Source organism: Trichechus manatus, unplaced genomic scaffold (genome assembly GCF_000243295.1).
Source record: "Trichechus manatus latirostris isolate Lorelei unplaced genomic scaffold, TriManLat1.0 scaffold00002, whole genome shotgun sequence".
In the NCBI taxonomy this organism is placed as follows: Eukaryota; Metazoa; Chordata; class Mammalia; order Sirenia; family Trichechidae; genus Trichechus; species Trichechus manatus.
In genome coordinates, this window is record NW_004443938.1 from 3,100,382 (window position 1) to 3,112,670 (window position 12,289).

General features: G+C 50.0%; 1 non-coding gene across 1 annotated transcript; it reads right to left on the minus strand.

Annotated features, from left to right (window-relative positions):
• Positions 1–8,069: 8,069 nt before the first annotated feature.
• TRNAG-UCC (transfer RNA glycine (anticodon UCC)) lies at positions 8,070–8,140 on the minus strand. The gene has a single exon. It is a non-coding gene; the product is annotated as a tRNA-Gly (tRNA).
• Positions 8,141–12,289: the final 4,149 nt, after the last annotated feature.

Here is a 12,289-nt window from a genome sequence, read left to right on the forward strand (position 1 = left end):
GGACTGACACAGGGGCTGCAACCGCGGGCTCCAGCATAAAACAATGATTGTGAGGACGGCGCGGGACCAGGCAGTGTTTTCCTCTGTTGTACGTAAGATCGCTGTGAGTCGGAACTGCCTTGATGGCACCGAACAACAACAGTCTTTACGGAAGCAGACGGGTGGGTTTGAACCGCTGACCTTCCGGTTAGCAGCAGAGGGCGGTGGTTACACCGCAGCACCAGGGCTCCGGGGATCAGTAGGTGCAAGTTGAGCTGCAGTTTGCAGTTAGCAGAGGATGCACACAGTAGGTACACGTTTGTTGGCCTTTCACATTTAGTCTGACAGCACTCCATCACACTCACCTCGTCATCCACTTTGTATTCCTGGGTTCCCTGGGTGGTGCAAAGGTTAATGCACTCGGCTGCTAACCAAAAGCTTGGAGGTTTGAGTTCACCCAGAGGCACCTTGAAAGAAAGCCCTGGCCATCTACTTCTGAAAGATCAGCCATTGAAAACCCCATGGAGCAGAGCTGTACTCTGTAACACACGGGGTCACCGCCATAAGTCGGAATTGCTTCAAAGGCATCGACTTGATTTAGTACTCCTAGTCTGCAGAATCTGACATGCAGAATGTTTGCTTGTGCACGAGAATTCGAGGCTGAGCTGCTCACTGGAGCAGGTGCGCAGAGCTGGGAGTGCGCGGTGGCAGAGTTCCTCACGCGTGTCCCCCGTTCCTGGGGGCCGTACGCGAGCGTGCGCGGTGCCGAGAGGATGGCTCATCGCTGTCCCGTGACGGAGCCTGGCGGTGCGGCTGCTGGGTCCCGGCTGCAGCAGGCCTTCACGCCGTACCTCGGCCCCGGGTGATGCATCTGCAGGCCTGTCTGGGCAACACCCAGGGCCGGATTACCCAATGAGGAAGGTACACACGGGTCCAGTTGTGCCTTCCCACCAATCTGCAATGCACAGGTTCACCTGTCCCATGTGAAATTGCTCACCACAGATTAGCAAGTAAATACAGGTAAGCCCATGCCTACCTTGCTCAATGCAAGCTGGTGCATACCCTGCTTACTGGTCAACCCACCCATGGTGACAGCCCATTGCTGTCACGTGAGGCTGTGTCCCACCTCATTGAGCTTCCCTCATCCCAGCTGCTGCAGTCATGCAGGGAGGGCTGTAAGGAGCAGGCGTGCGGGTGGATGACACAGCGTAACACGGTGACAGTGGGCATCTCCCCAGCAGCTGTAATTTCCTGGGCTGGGTCAGGATCAGAGGACGAGCTACGTGTGAGAGAAGGCTCCTTGCCTTTTGTTTTGGGCCGGGCTCACTCCACAGTGAAAAGGTGGGTTGACCAGCAGGCTCTCCCGGGACCACAGCCCGGTTTCAGGCAATGAGGCCACTCCACACACCTCCACCCATCTTAGGTGACTCCCTCTGTTTGGTGTTTTCAGAGTCCTCAATGTGAGCGCATTAGGAAGCTGTGACGGGGTGACGACCCCATCGCATGAAGTTCATGCACTGAAAGGATTTCAACTAGGAGGGTCCTGAAATACCATCTAGTTAATATGCCCCCCAACTTACATATGATGAGGCAGTGGTGATCCAGTGGTAGAATTCTCGCCCTCCATGCAGGAGACCCGGGTTCGACTCCCAGCCAATGCACCTGAAGCGCAGCCACCGCCCATCTGTCCGTGGAGGCTGGCGTGTTGCTGTGATGCTGAACAGGTTTCAGCGGAGCTTCCAGACTGAGGTGGACTGGGAAGAAAGGCCTGGTGATCTACTTCCAAAAATCAGCCAATGAAAACCTTATGGATCACAACGGTCCAATCTCAGCTGATCACAGGGATGGTACAGGACTAGGGAGCATTTTGTTCTGTTTTGCATAGGGTCACCATGAGTCGGGGGCCCGCTTGACGGCAGCTAACAGCAATGTATCCTGTCTGTCCATCTGCACTGCACGTGCAGACAGGCTGTGCCTCAGGCTTCAGGCAGCCACGAGCCTGCTGGGAATAAGGCACGTTGCCCGCTGACATGAACTATTCCATGGGTGCTCTGGTGATCTGTGATTGAGTCGTACACACGAGACACACAGTGTCAGGAAAGTGGAAGCCATTGTTATTATTTATAGAAAGCAGATGGTCAACAATAAGAGCAGATTCCCAACGGGGCAACGCTTACCCTTCCCCAGATTACCCACGTCCATTTTTATGTCGCCAGGCTGGTCAGGTGCTGTGTTCAGGTCACCGCTGCCTGCGGCTGCCACCATGCTGCCTGGGGCCTGTACAGCTCCTGAGGTGTCTGCTCGGCTGCTGGAAGACCCTGGCATAGGACCTCCTGGGCCTCTGCCTTCCGCTCCTGCCATGCTACCTGGGCCCGCGTGGTACTCTCTTGTAGTTACGCTACCTGGGCCCCTGCTGTCCACAGGCACACTCAGGCCTCTGCCCTGCACAGGCAAGTGTTACAACTCTTTAGCAGCAGGAAAAACACCTGTGTGGAGGTGCCCAGCTCTCTCTCTGTGGGCCGGCAAGCCCACCGCCGCTGCCTCTCTTCATGGGCCGACCAGCCCACTCTTCAGAGAGACAATTCTTCTGGGTCTAGGAGGTTCTCAGCACAGGGACCCTGGGTTCAAAGGACATCCTCTGCTCTAGACTCTTCCTGATGGCAGTGAGGTCCTCCAGAACCTCTGTGGGATTGGCCCTTTTATAAAACTAGCAGGATGGCAAAACCGACCGATTCCCTAGCTGGACTGCGAGGGGCTCAGTCCTATTGGGTGGATTTTCAAGCCCCTATTTGCACAGTAAATCAACCAATCCCTTGCAAGATTGTGACCCAGCCAATTATTTTGTGGGAGTTATAAGACCATAGCTAGAAAGGCCATATACATGTGATTCATTGCACTCTAAGCGACTACATTTACATATGAGGTCCCGGAAGCCAGGTGACATTTTAATGCCCTCCACTTGGCAGCGGCATTGGGACTAGACTTCAGGCCTCTAGGTTTCCACCCCTGTACCCCACACCCACTCTCTCTGCTCACTTCTGGCTGAAGTAGAGGGGTATAAAATGAGGGCAAGGTTCACAGCACTGCCACCATTGCAATGGCAAAAACGTCAGAGACAAATATTTACACAAGTACATAACAGCAATAGAATGTTGGGTAACAGGTTGAAGCCAACAAGGATTCATTCAATGAGCACATAGGAGCACAGCAGTGCTGGAATCGCACCTCACATGACTATCCCATCACCAATGACTTACAGTCCTCACAGATGCTCACAAACGCCAGGGGAGCACAGAGTGGCGGAAGTGGGATCTGGCACTAGTCTGGGGCTGTGGTCGTCAACCTGGACGGCACACTAGAAATGCCTGGGCTTTCCAAACATCCCAATTCTCTTTTTTAGGGGGAGGATCCTGGGCATCAGAACTTTTTTTTACTGATCACCTGGTGATTCCAAAGAGTAGCCAAGTTTGAGACCCACTGCTCTAGAGAAGTGTCATCAGATAGAACCTCTTATGGTCCTGTTCAGTGTTGGAACTCACTGATTCCGGTAGACCTAAGACATATCGTTGACTTCATAATAGCTTTTCAGGAAAATAATAAGCACTGTGCATGTTGTATGTGAAATATATCCTTTCCCCGGAGATATTAAAATATGAAAAAAGCATATCTGAGAATCAAGGAAGTATGGTATTTGGGTAAAGATTAATAATACATGCTTCTCAAATTTAGGTATATCCTAGAGATAGAGTTAATACTTGAATAACAAATCAAAATTCAACATGATCTGAAAAGACTGGAACAGTGAGCTGATAACCACCAGGTGGAATTAGACGGGGTACAAGCAGTTAAGTCTAGAAAATAAAATGCACAGAGTCTTGTTATTCATGGTAGTTATGTTTTATAAAGTTGCTGCTCACTGGATTAGTAAATACGAAACCACTGCTCCAGGGGAAATACAGGGTTAGATTCCTGTGAGCCTCCGGTCACAACATTTTCATCAGCTAACTAATACATAAACTTGTTTTATGTGTGTTTCTGTTTAAAGATACCTTATTTAATAGACACTGCTTATTCATGAACACTAAGCTCACGGCCAGCAGTGCCAGGACTCATGCCTGAGCAAAGCTTATCTAAACAGCGTTTTCTCTGCGAGGTGCAGCTCAGCCTTCTCGCACTTAGGAGCTATAAAAACGGGGTGGGTGTCTGAACCCTTCTACATTCACAAGGGGGAAGGAGAACCAAGATCAACAGCCCAAGGCTGATTCCTACGAGGCAGAGGCCCGACAAGCCTCCTCTCTCTGCCATCTTTACTAATTCTGACACCAACCATTCAGCCCACGGCATTCTCTACGCCTCTGCTGGGTTCGATAATTCGCTGCAGTGGCCTCACAGAACTCAGACCATACTCATAATTATGGGGTTTACCAGGGAAGTAACAGGTTACAATTCAGGCTCAGGAACACTCAGGATACAGTTCTTCCATCAGGACAGCCTCTTCCCAGCTGTGCTTGCAGGCACGCCTCTCTCTGGCCCTAGGCCTCTGCGCAAAGGCACTCAGCTTTCTCTCTCCATGGGCCAGGAAGCCCACCACGCCGCCTCCTGCAGCTGGGTCTCTGCTGCCTGGTCTCTTACTGGTCTCTCCTTCCTTAGTGGTGGTGGGCTCCTCCTCTCTGCTCTGGAATTGGTTCTCTTTTAAGGCAAAACTGACCAATCTCCTTGGTAGGCCACAATTACCCTATCACACAATCCCCTGGGTAGGAGTTACAGGACCATGACGAGAAAGGCCACACAAAAGTAATTAATCTCACTGCAGGAACACTAGACAGAACTTCAGCATTATACATGGGGGCTACTTTAAACAGCCAAATCACCAACAAAAAGCACAAAAATGTAGAACGTGGCACTAAATAGCCCATGTAAGGACACTTGTTCAAGGTCTGAGAGCTGAAACAGGAAGTGTTGCCTCGTCCGACCTCACCTGGGGATGTGCGTGTCAGGTGACATATTTTTCACCAGTCTGCATGTGTCCACAAAGGACTGCGAAAGCACCATGCATACTGATTTTGGGGTGACAAATTTTAGCGAGAAGATAAATTTGCAGTCTGCAAATAATGAAGATCAACTGTATAATATGTTGGAGTCCTCCAAGTGGAAAATCTGGGAGTCTCAGTGGCTGGAAATCAGAACAACTTTGTACTATGATAACATAACTAATGTTTGTGGAGTGCTTCCTGTGAGCCAAACACTGAACTTACGTAAGTGACATATATGTATATGTACATGCACACACATACACATCGACACAGATAATCCTAATTCTCCCACAACCCATTATGCTGTTGTGGTTGGTTGCTGTTGAGTCTATTCTGATACCTGGTGACCCCAGGTGTGCAGAGTAGAACTGTGCTCCATAGGGTTTTCAAGCTTGTGACCTTTCAGAAGCAGATTGCCAGGCCTGTCTTCCAAGGCACCTCTCCGTGTATTTGAACCATGAGCCTTTCGGTTAGTAGACCAGAGCTTAACCATTTGTGCCACCCAGGGACCTCTCAATTCGTTATACAGGTGAGTAAGCGCAGGCTTGCAGAGGTCAGTAATGTGCATAAGCTTACCCAGTGGGCAGTGACCTCAGACGCTGACTCCAGACCCTGCTCTGGAGTCGTTAAAAAGTACTGCCCCATGTTGTTGTGTTGTTAGGTGCCATTGACTTGGCTCCGACTCACAGCGACCCCGTGTACAACAGAATGAAACACTGCCTGGTCCTGCGCCATCCTCACAGTCCTTGCTATGCTTGAGCCCATTGTTGCAGCTGCTGTGTCAATCCATCTCGTTGAGGGTCTTCCTCTTTTTCACTGACCCTCTACTTTACCAAGCATGACGTCCTTCTCCGGGGACTGTCCCTCCTGATAACACATCCACAGTATGTGAGACACAGTCTTGCCATCCTCGCTTCTACTACTGCAAAACCTGGCTTTCTTCAACGTAAGCACAAGGCAACACGTAGAGTATTAGACTTAGCTGTTGTCAACGTCCTTTCGTATTGTAATTCTTAAAAGCTATGGGCCCCTTTAAGTAAGGCTCCCCAGGAAAACATCCACAACTGAACACACATGACATGTGACCCCCGACTCACTGCCTCCCCGAGGCTCAGCTGTGGCCAAGCTCGGCACATCCGCTGCCCTGAGGCCCCTCCTCAGGGGTGGGCCAGGCAGACAGACACTGTCACCACTGCTGTGGGGAAAGGGCAGGGCACTTCTGATGTTTAGCTTGGAGAAGAGACAGAAAGGTATGTGGGGAACCTCGGGACTATTTCCAAAGATTTCCAAGGTTATTGTTTGAAAGAAGGAACAGATAGAGTTTGTGGTGGGCCAGAGGGCAGAGCCAGCAAAGAACAACAAGTAGAAATTACAGGGAAGTTTCGGCTTCTCAGAAAGGGTGAACTTTTCCCCAGTTACAGTTGCCTCCAAATAGATAACTCTAATTGTGTGGGGCAGGAAACCTCCCCTAAATCCTAAATCTTATGAATCCAGACAGAGTCAAGAAGAGGCTTTGTGAGAAGCCGAGGGAGAGTGGGAGGGGAATTCCTGTGGGGGGACCTGGGAGCGCTCTTTATCAGAATGCTAAGTTCAGTGAGGGCAGGGGCCACGGCAGCTTCGTCCATCACTGCATGCCAAGAGCTCAATAAACGGCCTTCAACGAACAAGCCAACAGAAGGCTCTGAGGAGACAGACAGGGCAGTGTAGGACCAAGGGGCCCTGATGGCGCAGTGGTTAAGTGCTCAGCTGCTAACCGAAAAGTCAGTGTAAGGATTAAAACAAACAAACTCAAACCCATTGCCGTTGAGTTGATCCCAACTCACGGCAACTCTGTAGGACAGAGTAGAACTGCCCCATAGGGTTTCCAGTGCTGCTTTTTGTTGGACCCCTGGCTCAGTGGTTAAGAGCTATGGCTGCTAACCAAAAGGTCGGCAGTTCGAAACCATCAGCCATCCCTTGGAAATGCTATGGGGCGGTTCTACTTTGTTCTATAGGGTCGCTATGAGTCGGAATCGATTCGAAGGCAATAATTTTTCCAGAAGCAGATTGCCACATCTTTCTCTCACAGAGCAGCTGGTGGGTTTGAACCGCCAACCTTCTGGTTAGCACCTGAGTGCTTAACCACTGCACCACCAGGGTTCCTTCCTTGTAAAGGTTACAGCCTAGGCAGCCCTATGGGGCAGGTCTACTCTGTCAAATGGGGTTGCTGTGAGTTGGAATCAACTCAACGACACCCAGCAACAGCGTAGGATCAGAGCACAGGGTCTGGATCCAGGCGAGCCTCAGTTTGAATTCTGCTTCACCCATGAAGGACGAGATGTATGACTTCGGTCACATCACTGAACCTCTCAGTATCTTTTTCTTCATTATAAAATGAGTCTAATAATGTCGTTGTTAGCTGTGGTCGAGCTGACCCCAATTCAAGGTGACCGGGGTGGATTATCCAACAGACAAGGTAAGCACGGTGCTTGCCTTGCTTACCAGGTCATCTGAAGTGAACAATTTCACATGGGTTTCACTACGTCTTTGATGTGGTGAAACCCATGTGAAATTGTTCACTACAGATTAGTAGGTAAGCACAAGTACACCTATGTTTACCTTGCTGACTGGGTCATCCGTCCCTGTCAGGGACTGGGAATTTGTAGAGGCTTTGATTCTGTAGGAAGGTGCTGTGGGGTCAGGAGAGAGACAGAAGCCAGCCATACCTAGAAGCAGAAGCTTTGATGTGGTTAAAAAATGTGAAATTGTTCACTACAGATGACTAGTAAGCAAGGTAGGCACCATGCTTACCTTGCCTACTGGATAATCTGCTCTTGAGGTGACCCCACACCCAAGGAAATAAAATGCTGCCTGGTTCTGTGCCATCCCCATGATCGGTTATCAATCAGATGATGCTCCATTGTGATCCACAGGGTTTTTCACTGGCTGATTTTCAGAAGTAAATCACCAGGCCTTTCTTCCTAGTCTGTCTTAGTCTGGAAGCTCTGCTGAAACTGGTTCAGCATCACAGCAACACTCAAGCCTCCACGGACAGATGGGTGGTGGCTGCACACGAGGTGCACTGGCCGGGAATCGAACCCAGGTCTCCCACAGGGAAGGCGAGAATTCTACCACTGAACCACCAGTGCTCCCGTGTCTAATAATATCACCCATCTTATTAGGATTAAATGAAATATTCCATGTCAAGTCCTTAGGACAGAACCAGGGACAAAACTGAATGCTCGTCAGGTATTAGATATTATTTTTATTTAGCATTGCAGACATCCTTTTACTCGTGCATCTCTCCCCAGCCTCAGAGACCAGGTCCCCTGTCCTTCTCCCCGTTCTCTGAGCAGTCCTGATACATGCAAGGCGTTAACTCAGGCTTCACTGAGTGCATTCATGAATGATGACGGACAAATGGATGGAAAGAAGAGAGGCTGCCTAGGTGCTTTCCAAATTCTCTTCCAATGCAGTTGGAATCCAGTGTCTGGGATTCTTTGATTTTTTTTCTCCCTGAAAATCCAGGACTGTGCAGCCATCCACCCGTGTTGTTCACTCTCTTCTCTCCTCCTACCCCGTTTTGTGGTGGTGGAGCATTCACTGTAATGGGACTCCTGGGGATCTAGGCTGTAGTACTAAACACCCTCACCAAACCTACTGTAACCCTGTGGACCCGAGGGGACCAGCTGGCCAGACTCCTGGTGTGAACGTTCTGGTTAATTTTCAGTGATGGTATTCACTGGTTAACCCTCCCTAAATGAGCGTCCTCTCTGTGGTACACTGGACGTCAGCCTCCTGAAGTAGGGGAGTGTCAGGCAGCCCATCCGCCTTAGTTACCTAGCGCTGCCAAACAGAAATACCACAGGAAGACGGCTTTCACAGACAGAAATTTATTGTGTCACAGTTCAGGGGGCTAGAAGCCACCAGCTCCTGGGGAAGGCTTTCTCTCTCAGTCAGCTCTGGGCGAAAGTCCTTGTCATCAATCTTCCCCTGGTCTAAGAGCTTCTCAGTCAAGGGACCCCGGTTCTACATGATGCACTCTGCTGCAGGCTCTTCTTGCTTGGTGGTAATGAGATCCCTCTCCTCTCTGCTTGATTCTCTCTCTTATATCTCAAAAGAGATTGACTCAAGATACAACCTAATCCTGTACATTGTGTCCTGCCTCATTAACATAACTGCCTCTAATCCTGCCTCACTAACATCATTAAAAAAAACAAACCAAACCTGTTACCTTGGAGTCAATTCCGATGCATAGGGACCCTATAGGACAGAGTAGAACTGCCCCATAGGGTTTCCAAGGAGTGCCTGGTGGATTCGAACTAGCCGACCTTTTAGCTAACAGCTGTAACTCTTAACCACTGCGCCACCAAGTTTTCCTCATTAACATCATAAATGTTAGGATTTACAGCACATGGGATAATTACATCAGATCACAAAATGGAGCACAACCACACACTACTGGGAATCATGGACTAGGCAAGTTGACACACATTTTTAGAGGACACAATTCAATCCATAACACCATCAGTGGTAGATATTAACAGACGAATATTTTTCTATTTAGATACCAAGTGCTTTGAGACTCTTAACACTGTATCAGCTGTTGTTAGTGGCCCCATGCACAACAGAAGTAAATGCTGTCCAGTCCTGCCCCATCGCCATGACTGGTTGCAGATCAGACAGTTGTGACCTATAGGTTTCATTGGCTGATTTTCAGAAGCAGATCGCCCAGTCTTTCTTCCTAGTCCATCTTAGTCTGGAAGCTCTGCTGAAACCTGTTCAGCATCACAGCAACATGAAAGCCTCCACTGACAGATGAGTGGTGGCTGCGCGTGAGGGGTGTTGTCTGGAAGCTGAACCTGGGACTCTTGCATGGAAGGCGGGAATTCTCCCACTGCGTCAGAAACAATAAACAGAAACACAGTATTCTGGGGAAAGTGAAGTCTAGAGAACGGAAAGGAAGGTCAAGCGCGTACAAAAATGCCATGAGTCTGGTTCAAAGACAGCTGCCCTTCCCAAAGGCTAGGCCACGCTGCCTTCCAGTCAACGTACAAGGGCTCAACCTGAGAATTCAGAGAAAGAACCTCATAGAACTGACTTAGTGCAGCATTCAGGGGATGCGGGCAGAAGTGTGCTGGTCTTTGACAAAACACGCCAAGGGTGAAATAACAAGGCCCAATGGCCTAGGTGGCTGCGATCAACCATTGTTTTCACAACAACCCAGTGGCTCCCTCAGAGCTGGGCAAGGCCAGTCTCCCTTCTGTTAGGACAACACGGACGTGGTCTGTGTGTCTCTGAGCAAATGGTTCGGTGCTAACCATGCCGTTTAGCATAACACTCAAGCCATCCTGCGGCCCCCTCCACATGGGGCCAAAGAGGTGGATGAAAGGGTCAGAAAGCAGAGAAGGAGGGTAGGTCTCTACCTTTTCCTGTGTCTTTAACTTCCCGTGCGTCATCTACACACTCAAGATGCTACTGATGCCATGGAAACAGGGTGAACCTAGTGTGCACCCAGCCCCATGATGCTGGAATGGGGCACTCTGGTCATTTTAGGGGGCAAGAGGAGGCACTGCCCTCCACAGGAGCTGGTTTACTTATGAAACGTGTCATGGCACTGTGGCTCACACATAGGCTGGAACGTAATATGGTCAACAACATTTAGCTCTAATTGCCATGGTGGATTGGGAGCACCGCAGGGACACCTTCCATCGCGGCAGGCATGCCCCTGGGGACAGCGCAGCCCCAGGAGAGAAGGCTGACCCAGTGGGTGGTGTTGGATGGCCCTCACCCACTTGAAGGTCTGTACTACGAACGTCGCCACGTTCTGTTTACTCTTTAACAGCCACTACCCCCAACCCCCATGGTCTTGTGTCTCATGCTAGTTGGAAGGAAAGACAAAATAACAAAAATCATGAAATGGCACTTCCTCTTTCTTGTGGTGGCAGCGGTGTGGAAGAACAAGGAGACTAGGTGGACTCTTTCTTTTTGTGGTGGGGGGAGCTCCTACAACATCCTGTTACTTCTGAAGGCCATCACATGCCTGCCTCTATGAGGGGGGTCCGATGGAATGGGGGAGACCACCTAGGAGAGAGACAGCCTCATGATTCCTCATAAGCAAGCACTTACCCTACGAGCAGGGTCCCCATCTGTCTTAGTCAGGATTCTCTAGAGCAACAGAACCAGTGAGGTGTCCATATATGGCTCTACCGGAGGGTCCCTAGATATACGCCTCCACCCGAGGGTCCCTAGATAAACACCTCCACCCGAGGGTCCCTAGATATACGCCTCCACCTGAGGAGCCCCTGTTGTGGGCCAGGCACCTGCTCAGGGCTTTATATGAATGGGGTTATTCCATCCTCACAACAAGCTGGACAGGAGTACATCATTATTATAATTAGCAACGTACCCATTTTGCAGCAGAGGAAACTGACGCATGAGCAGAGACAGGGTAGGAAGTTGCCTGAGGTCACACAGTAGTGAGTGGTAATTCAGATTCAAACCCTGGCACTTGGCAGCGTGGGGGTGAGGAGATGGGCTCGAGACCAGGGCAGTCAGGGGCAAGGCTTCCTGAAGAAGCTGACGACAAACCTAAGTTTTGAAGGAAACTAAGCTTTTGAGTTTTACCGGAAAAATGTCAAAGGCCTTTTCTCCTCAGATCTACACGCTAGATTTCAGCTGGGCCTTTTGATAAGTTGAGATAAATATTTAAGCTGAAAGTTCCCAAACCTTGGAGGCTCCCTAACGCCTAGTGTTTGTGTGGGAGGCCATTCATTCTCCAAAGAAGAGACGATTGAAGAGTCTCCAGCGAGCGCCAGGCCGCGGGACTGATTGCGCGTCACTGTAGACTGCTATGGAGGGTGTTCCCGGCCTGGCGCTCTGCCCTCGGAAACAGAGTCCTCTCTCCAGAGCAGCTCCTTCAAGCACTTTGCATAAAGTGGACGGTGATGGTGACAATTGTCATGATGAGGACTGCGACCATAACCCTTCAGAATCAAACCATTCCCCATATTCTGAACAAATTGGAAAGACCACCTTCCCCTGCCTTGTTCTGAAGTGTCCCCTCCCTGAGCAGGCTGAGCTGGGCTGGCCCCCCAAACATACACATGCAGACACATGTATACACACACACATACACACCACTCAGGGTCTATGAGACACATGTATATGTTCACACACATACGTACCAACATGCACACACATACATATGCATACACATGTCTGCATGCACATACACATATCTCAGTATCTGTGGGAGTCACACACTCACACCCAGGCACATGCAGACACACACATGT